General features: G+C 41.8%; 1 protein-coding gene across 1 annotated transcript in view; it reads right to left on the bottom strand.

Moving 5' to 3' along the window:
- Positions 1-15,800, bottom strand: part of man1a1 (mannosidase, alpha, class 1A, member 1) — a 497,115-nt gene that overhangs the window by 432,688 nt on the left and 48,627 nt on the right. The window lies entirely within an intron of this gene.

Genomic DNA, 15,800 nt, shown 5'->3' with positions numbered 1-15,800 from the left:
GATGTAGCTTAGAATAATAGAGGGCTATGTGCTACGGAAAATGTAGGTAGCTTCTAGAGTAGGTTACATGGTCGGCACAACATCGTGGGCGGAAGCCTATAATGTGCTGTAAATTTCTATGTTCGGTGTTCTATATTTAAGGCAGAGGTTGATAGATTCAAGATTGGTCAGGACATAAAGGGATATGGGGGGGAAGGCTGGCAACTGGGCTGAGGGGAAAGATGGATCAGCCATGATGAAATGGCGGAGAAGTATCAATGGGCCAAATGGCTTGATTCTGTTCCTGGATCTCATGGTCTTATGGTCTAAATACTTTGAGTATATTTCTTCTAATCATTTTCTCTAATCTCTTGTGTGGGTTCGGTATGAAATTTTTAAAAAGCTTTCTTGTAGCATATTTCAATACAGGTTGTTGTGTTCAAAAACATAAAACAAATGCAAATTACTGTTTCTGCTTGTCACATGCTAGAACATTGGAGGGCACAGTATTGACTGAAGTACTCAATGTCCTTTAGACCGACGCAAAATGACCTCACTTCCTCAATGTGGCGCAAGGAAGCATTGTTAATATGTAACTTTGTCAATACTGCTGTATAGATTTTTCATCATGCATCAGCAAGGTTAATGGTTGGCAGGCTACTTACCAATTATATATAAAATATATTTTCTTATATAATTTCAGTGGCTATTTAAAATGTTTGCACTGCAATTCAAAAAGCAATTAAACCTGAAAAAGAAATTTTTACTACTAATTTAGCTGAACGCAATTATATTTATAAATTAATCCAATTTGGTGTGCATAGGTTAAAGATAATGCGAATATGGCACTGCTCAACTGTTTCTCATTTGCACAACCTGTTTAGGGATGTGGAAGGAGAATAATTTGCCACACACTAATCAAATCCCAGAGCGGTCAAAATTAATTTTCTGTACTCACCGTACCAGAGTGGCCACAATCAACATCTGAAACAAATCTTTGTGACTTAGTAGGAAAGTAAATAAAGTATTTTTAAACTGAACAGAAAAGAAATAGCTTAAGCCTACATACCAACATGAACATACCATTTTACTAAATCAAAGCTGAAACAGTAGCATTCCTTCACAATTTACATTGCAATACTCATGGACTCTGGGCATTGGACTATTTTTTTGCGTGACTATATTTCACAGATATCTTAAAATTGGTTCCTATCTTATATGTACTTTAGGTGCCTTGCGCTGTGAATGATATTTTAAACTTGGTTCCGGATGAACGCTCTTTCGTTTGGGTATTCATGTATTCATGAGTATTCATGTATGGCTGTATGATAATTAAACTTGAAATAGCCATACCTTTCTCAGGATTAAATGGATCTTAAAACTGAAACTACACGACAGAAAAATCTCCTACAAACCAGAGTTGTTTCTTTGGATATGGTAATTTATGAGATCCAAACAAACAATTTTTTTTCTATTATTTGTATATATGTCCAGAGTTACAGAATCTCTGTACAATCAATGGTTTAGAATCTATGACATAATTCTTTGAAGGCTTTCTTTACTCAATTTTAGTGCCTTTTCACAGAGGAGGTATGAAAAAACATACGTGGGAGGGCCAACTATGCTTTACATGTCCTACTATATAAAGATATGCAGATGGTCGTGCAACTTAAGCAACCATGTAAAACTGTGATATTGCTTCAACTTTTATAATCAGAAAATGATTTTCCAATTGAGTTACGTTCTGCCACACTGCAATTTCTAATTAAAACAGTAACTTCTCATAAATGTTCTTGTTCAAACAACTTGTGATGACTTATTATTGCACACTTTCAAACTTTCATTCATAGAAGAAATAGTCATAGTTACATCTTGTACAAGACCACAAGATATAGGAGTGGTATTCAGCCATTTGGCCCATCATGTCTGCTCCAGCATTTCATCATGGCCAATCATTTTTTCCTCTCAGCCCCAATCTCCTACCTTCTCCCTTCAAGTGCTGACTAGTCAAGAATCTATCAACTTCTGCCTTAAATATACACAATGACTTGGCCTCCAGAGTTGTCTATGGCAATGAATTCTACAGATTCACTGCTCTCTGACTAAAGAAATTCCTTTTCACCTCCATTCTAAATGGATGCCCCTCTATTCGGAGGCTGTTCCCTCTAGTCTTAGACTCCTCTACCATAGGAAACATCCTCTCCAAATCCATTCCACTGAGGCCTTTCAAAATTCGATTGGCTTGAATGAGGTCACCCCTCATTCTTCTGAGTTCATGAGTACAGGCCCAGAGCTATCAAACGCTTCTCATATGACAAGCCTTTCAATCCAGGAAACATTTTTGTGAACCTCCATTGAATCCTGCTGTGAAATTTGTTTTGCAGTAAGCACAGTGCAAAGTCACAAGATTACTACAGATGCCCTTATCTGATCTCCTCCTAGATACCTTGCCCTCACCTCCCAATTCACCAACAACTATTTTTAACAGATCTTAGACTTCCAACACGTCAATCAGATTCTACCCATAGATGAAACTCCTGCTCCTCCCCATCTCCCCTTTTAGTATTTAGGAAAAGAACATTCCATTTGTAACTCCCTGTCTACTCCTCCAATTATCAGAAGCTAACCCTCTTCAAGCTGCATATACTATAACATAAAAAGTAACACAAAATGTAAAACATCTCCTTTCATCCGTTCCCTTCTGCCCATTCAGGTGTTAAGGCATATTCTAGACTTCGGGTATACATCAAAATATTAATTTCAGCAACCAATCTTTAGACCTGAACGTAGACTGTACATTAAATTTAAAATGCATCCCTGGACAACAGCTTCCTAGAGCCATTAAAGCAGTTAATTGTGAATAAAAAAACAGACAATGCTAATAAACATTCATTTTGGGTGTCTGAAGTGTGGGTGCGAAAGAGGTGGTATGGAAGGTAATTCAAAGGAATCATTGTACATTGTAAATGTAGAAATGTCCTTTGATTTTTAGCATATAAAATATCATGTATTATTGGGCTAAACAGACCTTTTCATCCAAAAGGGTCTCAATATGATGCCTGCTGCTCATTTTTGTTGAATAAACAACTTCTGTATCCCATTCTGACATGTCTATCCACGGCCTCCTCTACTGTAAAGATGAAGCCACACTCAGGTTGGAGGAACAACACCTTATATTCCGTCTGGGTAGCCTCCAACCTGATGGCATGAACATTGACTTCTCTAACTTCCACTAATGCCCCACCTCCCCCTCGTACCCCATCTGTTACTTATTTTTATACTCACATTCTTTCTCTCACTCTCCTTTTTCTCCCTCATCCCTCTGAATATACCCCTTGCCCATCCTCTGGTTCCCCTCCCCCCTTGTCTTTCTCCCCGGACCTCCTGTCCCATGATCCTCTCATATCCCCTTTGCCTTTCACCTGTCCAGCTCTTGGCTCCATCCCTCCCCCTCCTGTCTTCTCCTATCATTTTAGATCTCCCCCTCCCCCTCCAACTTTCAAATCCCTTACTCACTCTTCCTTCAGTTAGTCCTGACGAAGGGTGTCGGCCTGAAACGTCGACTGCACCTCTTCCTAAAGATGCTGCCTGGCCTGCTGCGTTCACCAGCAACTTTTATGTGTGTTGCTTGAATTTCCAGCATCTGCAGAATTCCTGTTGTTTGAACTTCTATATCTACTTGATTCAGTCTCACTCTGGTGACTTTGTTCACTGAAGGGATGCTGTCCCTTCAGTTAAAGCACTGATTCACTTTGACTCTTTCCAAACCAGTGATGTTCATATTGGAATCTCTTCCACTTTGTGGAAACTAAATGCAGACTGGGTAACTGCATTGTAGTATTTCTACATTCTGTAGCATGACTTGAGAGGCACTGAAATTTGGAGTTTTTAGCATCTAAGATGAATGGGAGAAAGGTCTTCTGTTGCAGCAGCAACTGTGAAGAAGAGCAAAAATGGGCTTGTGAACCCACAATTAATGATAGATGTTGGTTATTGCACAGGGAAGTCAAAAGCATTCACATGCTGACACAGACATTAAGCGTGCATCTCAGGATTCAACGAGAACCATGCCTCGAGAAATGCTGGGTAGTTTGAACATGCCCCCTATATTTCCATCTCCCACCATGAAGACTTGAGTCCTGCGGCTCTTCCTTAAACAGAGCCCCAAATAGTTCCCTACCTCTAATATTTGTTAAGCCCAACTTCAAAACTCAATGAAAATCTCCTTCTCCAGATCAAAATTGTAACTGTGAAACCTACACATGAGGAATTCTAAGATCAAGCAAAATTTCACTTCCCATGATAGTGATCCTAATTTATTACATAAAGAAGAACAGGTTGGAGGTTTGGTAACAGGTCAGAGGTTGCTACAGTAAGATGGCGGCACACTCAGACTCAGCAGCCGCTCAGGGTCCAAAGGTGTATTTGTTCAACTTGTACATCTATTTTTACGATCACAAGTCACTGCTGGATACCAAGAACATCAAGTACTGCAGGAGTATCCCATTAGCGAGTCGCTCGATAGCAAAGGAGATGGTCTTATTGTGTACCAATGTGTCAAAACCAGAACTTGTTGCATACCATTGTGCAGAAATGGTGCGCAGTCCACGGCAAGGTGCAAGTGATTGATTTGGGTGTTTTATTATGATCGCACGATCTTGTTCGGCACCGGTAATGTAGAATACTCCAAGTCCAGTTCACTTGTTCATTGACAAGACTGATGGCATGGGAGCTCTGTTGCCCCTGTTGTTCCGCGGACTAGGCCCCCATGTTGGGAGTCACCGGTCACGTTGGCCAGCAAATGAGATGTCAGAGATGGTTGTGTGCCGTTCGATTTCGTTCTGTGTTGGCAGCTGCATTCTGGTGCTTGCTCGGTGGAAGTATAACCTGAACCAGGACATCTCAGGGACTTGGGTTCTATTGTTATCTTTTCTCTCTTTGTGACTTCATGCTTTTCCTGAAATCATAACCATATGTGTTATTTGTGCGATGTGCAGTGTTCCATGTGCTGTTGGCAATGTGTTTTGCACCTTTGAGGAACACTGTTTTGTTTGGCTATATTCATACATGTTTGAATGATAATTAAACTTGAAACGAATCTGTTGGAAATGAATCACCACTTGACTCAGAACACAGTACAGCACAGCAAAATACAATACAGGCCCTTCTGTCCACAATGTCGGACTGATTTTTCACCTATTCTAAGATCAATCTAGCCCTTCCCTCACACATTAGGTTTTTTTCACCAACATAAAGCAGCAAGTCGCAAGTGTGATGGAATACTTTTCTTTAGATGCTGCAGCTCCAATACAACATAACTGATTCATGGAAGAGAAAACAGACCACCTCACTGGCACCCATATGCCATCTTCAGCATTCCCTCGCTTCATCACAGGGGCATGCAAGCAGCACCTTAGATCAACAAAATGCCTGGAAGTCATTGATCAAGGTTATTTCAGCAGGATCCCATACTTTTGACCCCTTTCAGAGCACAAGACCATGCAAGTACACAAGAGTACCAGCACCTTCGACTTGTTCTCTGGTTCTCACATCATCTGAACTTCAAACTGCATCATCACTGGTACAAAATTTCACAGTCTGCATCTTCACTACTACAAATGCCGCAGTTGAAGGTGGTAGGTTACTTATTGCCATTTTCTGAAGGACAATAAGGGATGATTCATTAAAATTAGCCTTGCTGGTGATGCCAGATTCAATGAATGAATTATTCAAAAGTTCAATTCTACCCATATCTCAAGTCAAATTAGATAATGCAGCTAACATTTGAATTTGTCCTATTAGGGAATGAATCCTGTTTAGAACATTAGCAATCTACTTGCCTTTAATAACAAAGTTCTACAAGCCTGGCCAATTAATTTGTGTTACCTGGAAACCCAGAAACTTAAACAATCCAAGCTGCTGAATCCTCTTCCAAAATACATGGCACCAATTACAAGATTAAACCACTGTTTGGATGCTGCCACTAGCAATCTCAGTTATTACTGTGCACTGCAAAATTTTACAGTTGCAGCTAGAGAAAATGTTTGAGTTTAGAAGTTAGGCTGAAGTACGACCAATTGACTGATATATCAGTTGCGCACAGTCATTATCCACCAGACCCCAATTTTTACATTTATTTTCACATGAATATCTTTGAGATTTTTGACTCTTTTTTCCAATTTCGTGAAGGCTCCTCTTCAGTTAGATTCTATCTGTCACACACAATGGAACTGGAAGAAATTTCCAAATTGCTTCCACTGTGTGGAAGAGTCAAGAAACCGTACACACAAAAGCAGAACTCTCAATACTCATAGAGCAAACAAATCCAATTCCTTTCCAAACTAAAAATATCTCTTCCTAACACTGGACTCATCAGAATGCACTTGGTGAACTTCTTACATTTCAATCTAGTTTAAGAGTCAGTTTGCTGTGGATGCATTTGAAATATAAATTGACCTTTGAGTAGAATGATCTTCTGCTACATTTCAGCAGCAATTAATAATCAAACACACAAGTGAGTCTGGAGTTACAGACAAACCAGCTATGTTGAGAAAGACAGAATAATATGAAGCAACACACATCAAAGTTGCTGGTGAACGCAGCAGGCCAGGCAGCATCTCTAGGAAGAGGTACAGTCGACGTTTCGGGCCGAGACCCCTCGTCAGGACTAACTGAAGGAAGAGCTAGTAAGAGATTTTAAGGTGGGAGGGGGAGGGGGAGATCCAAAATGATAGGAGAAGACAGGAGGGGGAGGGATAGAGCCAAGAGCTGGTCAGTTGATTGGCAAATGGGATATGAGAGGATCATGGGACAGGAGGCCCAGGGAGAAAGAAAAGGGGGAGGGGGGGAAAAACCCAGAGGATGGGCAAGGGGTATAGTCAGAGGGACAGAGGGAGAAAAAGGAGAGAGAGAGAGAGAGAGAGAGAAAGAAAGAATGTGTGTATATAAATAAATAACGGATGGGGTACAAGGGGGAGGTGGGGCATTAGCAGAAGTTGGAGAAGTCAATGTTCATGCCATCAGGTTATATGAAATATAACATGAAACCACTTGGATTTTTGTTATAATCTTTGTCACTTTTACTGAAGTTACCTTTACTTTTAGTTCCAGGATTTATTTAATTATTTGAATTTAAATGCAACAGTTGCCATACGAGATTTATATTTGTGCTTGGATTAGTAGTCAAGATCTCTAAACCACTAACACAACTATGAGTAACACACACACATAATGCAGGAGGAACTCAGCAGATGAAGCATCTATAGAAATGAATTGACAGTTCATGTTTCGGGCTGAGAACCTTCTTCAGAACTGAAAAGGAAGGGGGAAGATGCCAGAATTAAAACAGGTGGTGGAGGGAGGGAAAGGAGACTAGCTGGAAGATAAAAGGTGAAGCAGGTGGGGGGGGGGGAGGTCAAGGGCTAGAGAAAGAATCTGATAGGAGAGGAGAGTGGACCATAGGAAAAAGGGGAGAAGCAGTCCAGGAGGAAGTAACAGGTTAAGTAAGAAGAGCTAAAAGGTGAGGATGGGGAATGGGGTGTGGTGGAATTTATTTATCAGAAGGAGAACTCGATATTCATGCCAGATTGGAGGCTACCGAGACAAAATACAAGGTGTTACTCCTCCACTCTTACCAATTATTACATCAAAGCACCCGAAGCATCGAACTCCTGAGAGGGGCAAGGAACATTCCCATTGAATAGGGGAGAACAACATTCTAGCTTCCACAAGTGCTTCTCCCCTGCTGTTTCAAGAGGAGCAGCATAATCCAAGAAAGGGTTCTTATCTACCTTTTCAGTCAGGACTCTGCCCATGAGTTGGAGGACAAGTGCTACAAAATTGCTAATTAATTTTGACTGAAATATGAAAAACAAGAGCAGCAGTAGGACATTCAGTGCTTTGTCTACATCCTCCCCAAGTCAATAGGATCATGGCTGATCCTCTATATAAATACCATTTTCTCAATGTCCCATCACATCCTTGATGCTTTTTGTGTCTAAATCTAGCTGTTCTCTACAGCTTTTTCTGTTAGAGGCTCATCATCTTCTGCATGTCTCCTTGTCTTGGACCAAAATGTTTAGCTTGCATCCTGAGATTGCGATCTATGATTCTCGGCCTTCTGACCAGAAGAAATATCCCTTCCACATCATGTCTGCTCAGCACAGTCAGAATCATCTACATTCAATTACACTCCCCTCATTGTTCTAAATTTTGGTGAATACAGGCCTAGTTGACCCAATATCTATCATTCCAGGAATCTGTTGCACTCCATCTACAGCAATTGCAATTGCATTCTCTAAGCAGGGAGATCATATGTTCCAGATGGTCCAATCTAAAACAGCACTTGTTCCATTAATCACCATTCTGAATCACTGAAATTCAGAATGTCTTATATTGTAAGAGAGTCTATTAAGGTTAGATCATACAACTAATTGCAATGAAGTCTACTTTTCATCTCGGAACTTGGATTCCATTGCACAATACTGCAGTTATACTTGAAGACATTATAATACTTTTGAAATGCCTTGAAGTTATTAACTGCTTAAATAATGTTTTTCTTCCCAACAGTGTTTAGTCCTCCACCTGTGAATACACCATGTGAAAATGACTAAAACAAAACAAATATTTTTTTTCAGTTACACTGGTTTACAACAGTTGCTAGCAAATTTAAAAAGTAGATATTTCTTAGGTTCAAGAACTATCCAATAATGCATTTGCAGATTAAAATAAAAATTAAAAGCCTCCTGAAGGCTACAAAGGCCGTAGTAGAAAATCAAAACAGCCATTAATTCATCCAAGGGCATGAGCTGGGCCAACTTCTAATGCACTGCTTTTGAAGTTAACAGAGACATTGCATAAATACAATCTGTGAGGGATATAATGTACACTTGAAATTCCTCAAGCCTTTGTGCAGTTTTCACCTGATTTCTGATGATAATTTTGGAAGAAATCCCTGTGCAAGCTACCAAAACCCACGGGGGCGGGGGGGGGGGGGGGGGGGCACTTATAGTCACCAAAAGGAAACAACAGCATTAGCCACAATAAAGAATGCTTTGGAATTCAAAAAATATCTGCAAAAATAGTTTTATAATTGAGTAGTTTATTAACATCAAACCAGCACATAGATGGTAGGTTTCACTATCACAAGTTACATTGATTTATTTTTCCAGCACACATTTTATGCAGGGTTCTGCCCTGCAAGTATTACCACTCTTATGTTTGGTTTATAAATGAAGCTGGCTACCCAGAGGAATAAATGATATTATTGAAGAAAACATGGCCTATAGTAATAGAAATTTTGCTAGATATGACCTTCAACAACTTGTTGCACAAACTCAATATAAAAAATGTTCAATTGACAAAGTTGGTAAAACTGTAGCTTACATACAAAAGGTGTCTTAAGTTGCCATGAAGGCAGCATTCTGAAAACGTAATGATAAAGGAACTTTCAGTCCTTTAATACCACTTAGCAATTATGATTTTTCAAGCGATAAAATAATCAGTATTCTAGTACTCAGTCCACTAAGCTCATGAACCAAGATGGAAGTTTGGCAAAGATCTTACCAATGGGTTAAGAAACCATTAATTTTATATGACAACTCCAGGTTAGCCCCAAAACTATCAAAATATGAAAATTTCAAAGCAGAAGAGGTATTCACAATTGGGGTTTCAAAACTTAGCTTGAGGAGCAAACCAAACGTCCATGAGGGTCAGCAACTTTAAATTCCTCACTGTTATCATTTCCAGAGGACTTGTCCTAGGCCCATCACGGAAGTGCAATCATGAAGAAAGCACGGCAGTGCCTCTACTTCCTTCAGAGTTTGTGAAGATTCAGCATGACATCTAAAAAATTGACAAACTTCCATAGAAGTGTGCTGGAGAGTATACTGACCAGCTGAATCATGCCCTGGAATGGAAAATCCTATAAAAAGTAGTGAGTATGGCACAGTTCTTCACGGGTAAAGCCCTCCCCACTGTTGAGCACATCTACATGTAGCATTGTCGCAGGAAAGCAGCATCCATCATGAGGGAACCCCACCACCCAGGACAAACTGTCTTCTTGCTGCTGCCATCAGGAAGGTGGTACAGGAGCCTCAGAACTCAACACTGCCAGGTTCAGGAACAGTTATAACTCCTCAACCATCAGGCTCTTGAACCAGTGGGGATAACTTCACTCGCCCCATCACAGAGCTGTTCACACAACCTATAGACTGACTTTCATGGACTCTTCACCTCATTTTCTTGATACTTGAAGCAAATTGTGTGAATACAAAAAGAAAAACAACAATTATAACACCAATCACAATTATAAGAGTGATGCCAAGCAAGTGCATTGGATATGAGACATCATTGATGCCACATTTTAGTATGAAACCATACTTCTGGAATCACACCGACTTCAAAGATTAGACTTGACCTATCTTCCTGATCTATGGCCCAGATGTCCTTCACTGAGCATCCATTAAATCTTGTTCAATGGGCCAGATTTCCTTCATCTGAGATATTGCAAGCTACTTGCTGTGAGGGATGGAATGGGGACTGACCATTCCAGTGCTTGCCACAGGTGCCCTGCCACATCTGTCAAAGACATAACATCTGTTCTTATCTATGACTTGGTCGCTCAAGCAAAAGATAAACCACACCCATCATACTGCTTCATGAGGCAGTTTCCATTAAATCATGGCTACAGTGGAGAGCTAGAGCTTTAAACCTTTTCAGAAGTAGCACGTGATAACGAATGTGTCATTGTGTGGAGGGGCAAGAATTTACTGTGTTTGTGGGCATATCTTTCAGATTTATTTATCATATGTACATTGAAACATACAGTGAAATCCATTGTTTGTGATAACAACCAACACAACCCAACGGGGGCAGCCGGCAAGCATTCCAGAGCCAACATAGCACGCCCACAATGGTCAGCAGAACAACACAGAAGACACCAAGCAACAAGACAACAATGACAAAACAAGTCCCCCCCCTTTGGCACTTATCCGTGTAAGCAGAACAAGTGTTACACATGCCCTTACACTTCCTCCCTTACCACCATTCAGGGCCCCAAACAGTCCTTCCAGGTGAGGCAACACTTCACCTGTGAGTCGGCTGGGATGATATACTGCGTCTGGTGCTCCCGATGTGGCCTTTTATATATTGGCGAGACCCGATGCAGACTGGGAGACCGCTTTGCTGAACACCTACACTCTGTCCGCCAGAGGAAGCAGGATCTCCCAGTGGCCACACATTTTAATTCCACATCCCATTCCCTTTCTGACATGTCTATCCACGGCCTCCTCTACTGTAAAGATGAAGCCACACTCAGGTTGGAGGAATAACACCTTATATTCCGTCTGGGTAGCCTCCAACCTGATGGCATGAACATCGACTTCTCTAACTTCCGCTAATGCCCCACCTCCCCCTCGTACCCCATCTGTTACTTATTTTTATACACACATTCTTTCTCTCACTCTCCTTTTTCTCCCTCTGTCCCTCTGAATATACCCCTTACCCATCCTCTAGGTCCCCCCCCCCCGCCCTTGTCTTTCTTCCCGGACCTCCTGTCCCATGATCCTCTCGTATCCCTTTTGCCTATCACCTGTCCAGCTCTTGGCTCCATCCCTCCCCCTCCTGTCTTCTCCTATCATTTTGGATCTCCCCCTCTCCCTCCAACTTTCAAATCCCTTACTCACTCTACCTTCAGTTAGTCCTGACGAAGGATATCGGCCTGAAACGTCGACTGCACCCCTTCCTAGAGATGCTGCCTGGCCTGCTGCGTTCACCAGCAACTTTTATGTGTGTTGCTCCCCACTTTTCCTTCCTTCCACCCATCCACACAGACAACTCTAGGGCAGGTCACTGGGGCTCCAGCAGATTCATAGACAACGGGTTTCCAACTTCCCTCATGGGCTTCAGACTCATAGATCTAGGATTCTGGCCATCAGGCTTCAACTTCCAGACTTCTGATTGGCCTTTGGGCTTCCTTCTTTGGTAGGCCCCAGCATTAGACGATGACAGGATCCCCACTTCCTGCACATTAACTCTGGTCTCATCTCATAGCATATCTAGGGGATTACCAGCACTCAAAACTGGTTAAAGAATGATTGATGCCAAGTACTTTCATTTAAAATAATTGCCTTAATATTTAAAAATTCAATTGATAGAACAACATATCTCCTTCAATCAAAATAATTTTCACTTCTCTTTGCCACAATCTCTTCAAACGTCCTCTAAACTTCTACATTTTTGACAGAAACTTGATAAATTGTACAATGAACACATTACCAGGTACATTGGACCCAGGTGCATTTCAGTTTACATGCACATCAATATGCCTGCTGAGGTCACAAGTACCCTGAAATTAGAATACTAATGCTTTGAATATGTCTAACTACTTCAAGATCAATTCACTTTACATTCTACACACTCTGTTTGCTTTTCTAAATGACGAAGAAATAATAAGCCACTCTTAACCCTTTAAGGAATTGAGGCGCTCTGTTGGTCGAGGTCATTCATGGGTGTTACATCTCAGCTGTCTACATGATACGCAAGCCAGGGCAGTATGATATGGAGAGCAAGCTGCTGCCCATGCAGCAAATTCCCCCTCTCAACACAGTTGATGAATCCAAAGAAACAGCAGAAGCTGATACAATTTAGCACTAGTATTGCAGGAGTTTGCTAGTCAGCATTCAACTCAACACAGAATTGCCTTAGAGACTCCAGCTACGGATTTTTCCTTTGGTGTTTGCTGCTGAAGCCTTTCCCTTGAGTGGGTATAGCCCCAAGGCAGCAGAGGTTTGAGTTCAGTTTTCCTTTTCCCAGATGAGCTGACAACCACGGCCAAAGAGCCCCCTTCTGCCCGAAGCATCTAGTTTTAAACACCAGTTAACACGCATTTTCCACTTCTCCTGTCGGTAGAATCAACTCCACCAAGCTTGGTAGCTAAGCGATGCATAAGGGCTGGGAACTGGACTTGGTGGTCAGGGGCTATTTGAAATGTATACAATTGGGAGCGTTTAGTAGTTAGTGGGAGATTATCCGCACTACCTCCCCTGACAATGACAACTTTAAGGAATTATCAATTTAATTACACTACCTTCAAAATTTTTTTGAAAAGATTATTATATGAAAGTTATTGATTTTAGATTCCATGGGATGAAAGCAGAAGCGAACTGTTTACTTGTGCTGCACTTTGAACTATATTTTATTTGTGGTATCTAAAAACAACAAGTCTGAGCTGTGACCTCAATATGCATCAGAGTTCGGAACCTTCTTGATCAGAAGACACTGAACCCTTCTGCTCCCTCTATCTTTGTGTTCATGTATCTGGTCAGGAGTCTTTGCAAGACAAGTTCAAGTTTATTGTCATCTTACTGTACATATTTACAACCAAATTAAACTTTACTCTGCAACACGATGCACCTACAAAGCATATCACACACAGAACATTAAACAAATTATTACCACAAATAAATTTATAAAATATAGTTCAAAGTGCATGTACTGTACTGCACAAGGAAACAGCTCACTTTCTTAGTGACAAGACCTAAATGGCAGCAGGGCATTCATTAGTTTCACAGCCTGAACGAAGAAGCTCTTACCCAGTATGGCAGCCTAAGTCTTGATTCTCCTGTACCTGCTTCCTGATGGCAGTGGGACAAAGAGATTGTGGGATGGTACTCCAGACTTTAGGCAATATCTCCTGTTTCTAGAATTCCTCATCTGAATTCCAAGGTCCGACCTTCTGGTCTCAAGCATTTTAAATTTATTCATTAATAACTCCCAACACAACAAGGATTTTTATTCCCCCACAAACATGTTGAAATCAAACCCAAGTCCACCAATTCCACTGGCAGCTCATTCTGCACTCGCACCAGTGGACAAAGCCTACTTGCATTTACCCAATGAGAACTCACTACCCCCCCCCCCCCTCCTTTACATCAGCAGCACAGCAGTGGAACCACACAACGTCTCATGGTCCCAGATCACCTTTGAGGAGGTGACCAGGCATATAGATGAGGGTAGTGCAGTGGATGTGATCTATATGGATTTTAGTAAGGCATTTGACAAGGTTCCACACGGTAGGCTTATTCAGAAAGTCAGAAGGCATGGGATCCAGGGAAGTTTGGCCAGGTGGATTCAGAATTGGCTTGCCTGCAGAAGGCAGAGAGTCATGGTGGAGGGAGTACATTCAGATTGGAGGATTGTCACTAGTGGTGTTCCACAAGGATCTGTTCTGGGACCTCTACTTTTCGTGATTTTTATTAACGACCTGGATGAGGGGGTAGAAGGGTGGGTTGGCAAGTTTGCAGATGACACAAAGGTTGGTGGTGTTGTAGATAGTGTAGAGGATTGTCAAAGGTTGCAGAGAGACATTGATAGGATGCAGAAGTGGGCTGAGAAGTGGCAGATGGAGTTCAACCTGGAGAAGTGTGAGGTGGTACACTTTGGAAGGACAAACTCCAAGGCAGAGTACAAAGTAAATGGCAGGATACTTGGTAGTGTGAAGGAGCAGAGGGATCTGGGGGTACATGTCCACAGATCCCTGAAAGTTGACTCACAGTTGGATAGGGTAGTTAAGAAAGCTTATGGGGTGTTAGCTTTCATAAGTCGAGGGATAGAGTTTAAGAGTCGCGATGTAATGATGCAGCTCTATAAAATTCTGGTGAGGCCACAGTTGGAGTACTGTGTCCAGTTCTGGTCGCCTCACTATAGGAAGGATGTGGAAGCATTGGAAAAAGTACAGAGGAGATTTACCAGGATGCTGCCTGGTTTAGAGAGTATGCATTATGATCAGAGATTAAGGGAGCTAGGGCTTTACTCTTTGGAGGGAAGGAGGATGAGAGGAGACATGATAGAGGTATACAAGATAATAAGAGGAATAGATAGAGTGGATAGCCAGCGCCTCTTCCCCAGGGCACTACTGCTCAATACAAGAGTACATGGCTTTAAGGTAAGGGGTGGGAAGTTCAAGGGGGATATTAGAGGAAGGTTTTTTTACTCAGAGAGTGGCTGATGCGTGGAATGCACTGCCTGAGTCAGTGGTGGAGGCAGATTCACTAGTGAAGTTTAAGAGACTACTAGACAGGTATATGGAGGAATCTAAGGTGGGCGCTTATATGGGAGGCAGGGTTTGAGGGTCAGCACAACATTGTGGGCCAAAGGGCCTGTACTATGCTGTAATATTCTATGTTCTATGTTCTATCGCATCCTACATAGTCAAGAAAGCTCACCCAATGCCTCTACTTTCTGAGGAGGCTGAAGAGAACTGGACTTTGCACATCCATACTCATGCCATTCTACAGATGTCTAACTTGTTAGACAGCATCCTAACAAGTTGCATCACTGCTTGGTACGGAAACTGCACCTGCAGAGAACAAGGCGGCTCTGCAACGTTAATATTTCCCAACAAATCACTGGCACTAGTCTACCTGCTTTCAAGGACACGTGTACAGAAAGGAGCCAATACCATCATGAAGGAACCCACACACCCGGCTCATGAACTGTTTGTCCCACTTCCATCAGGCAGGCTAGGTAGCATCCACACCAGGACCATCAATCTCAAAAACAGTTACTTTCCTTAAGCAGTAAGGCTTATTAGCACCTCCACAAGCTAACACCACCAGAACTTTATTATTTCCCATTAGTCACCAATTTTGCATCTTATCGATGTCCCGCTGTAAACTCTGACAGCGCTCCACACTATCCACAACACCCCCAACCTTTGTGTCATCAGCAAACTTACTAACCCATCCCTCCACTTCCTCATCCAGGTCATTTATAAATATCACAAAGAGTAAGGGTCCCAGAACAGATCCTTGAGGCACACC

Source organism: Mobula birostris, chromosome 2, assembly GCF_030028105.1.
Source record: "Mobula birostris isolate sMobBir1 chromosome 2, sMobBir1.hap1, whole genome shotgun sequence".
Lineage (NCBI taxonomy): Eukaryota > Metazoa > Chordata > Chondrichthyes > Myliobatiformes > Myliobatidae > Mobula > Mobula birostris.
Note: the sequence above shows the minus strand (reverse complement) of the source record. Positions and strands in the feature narration are given on the sequence as shown.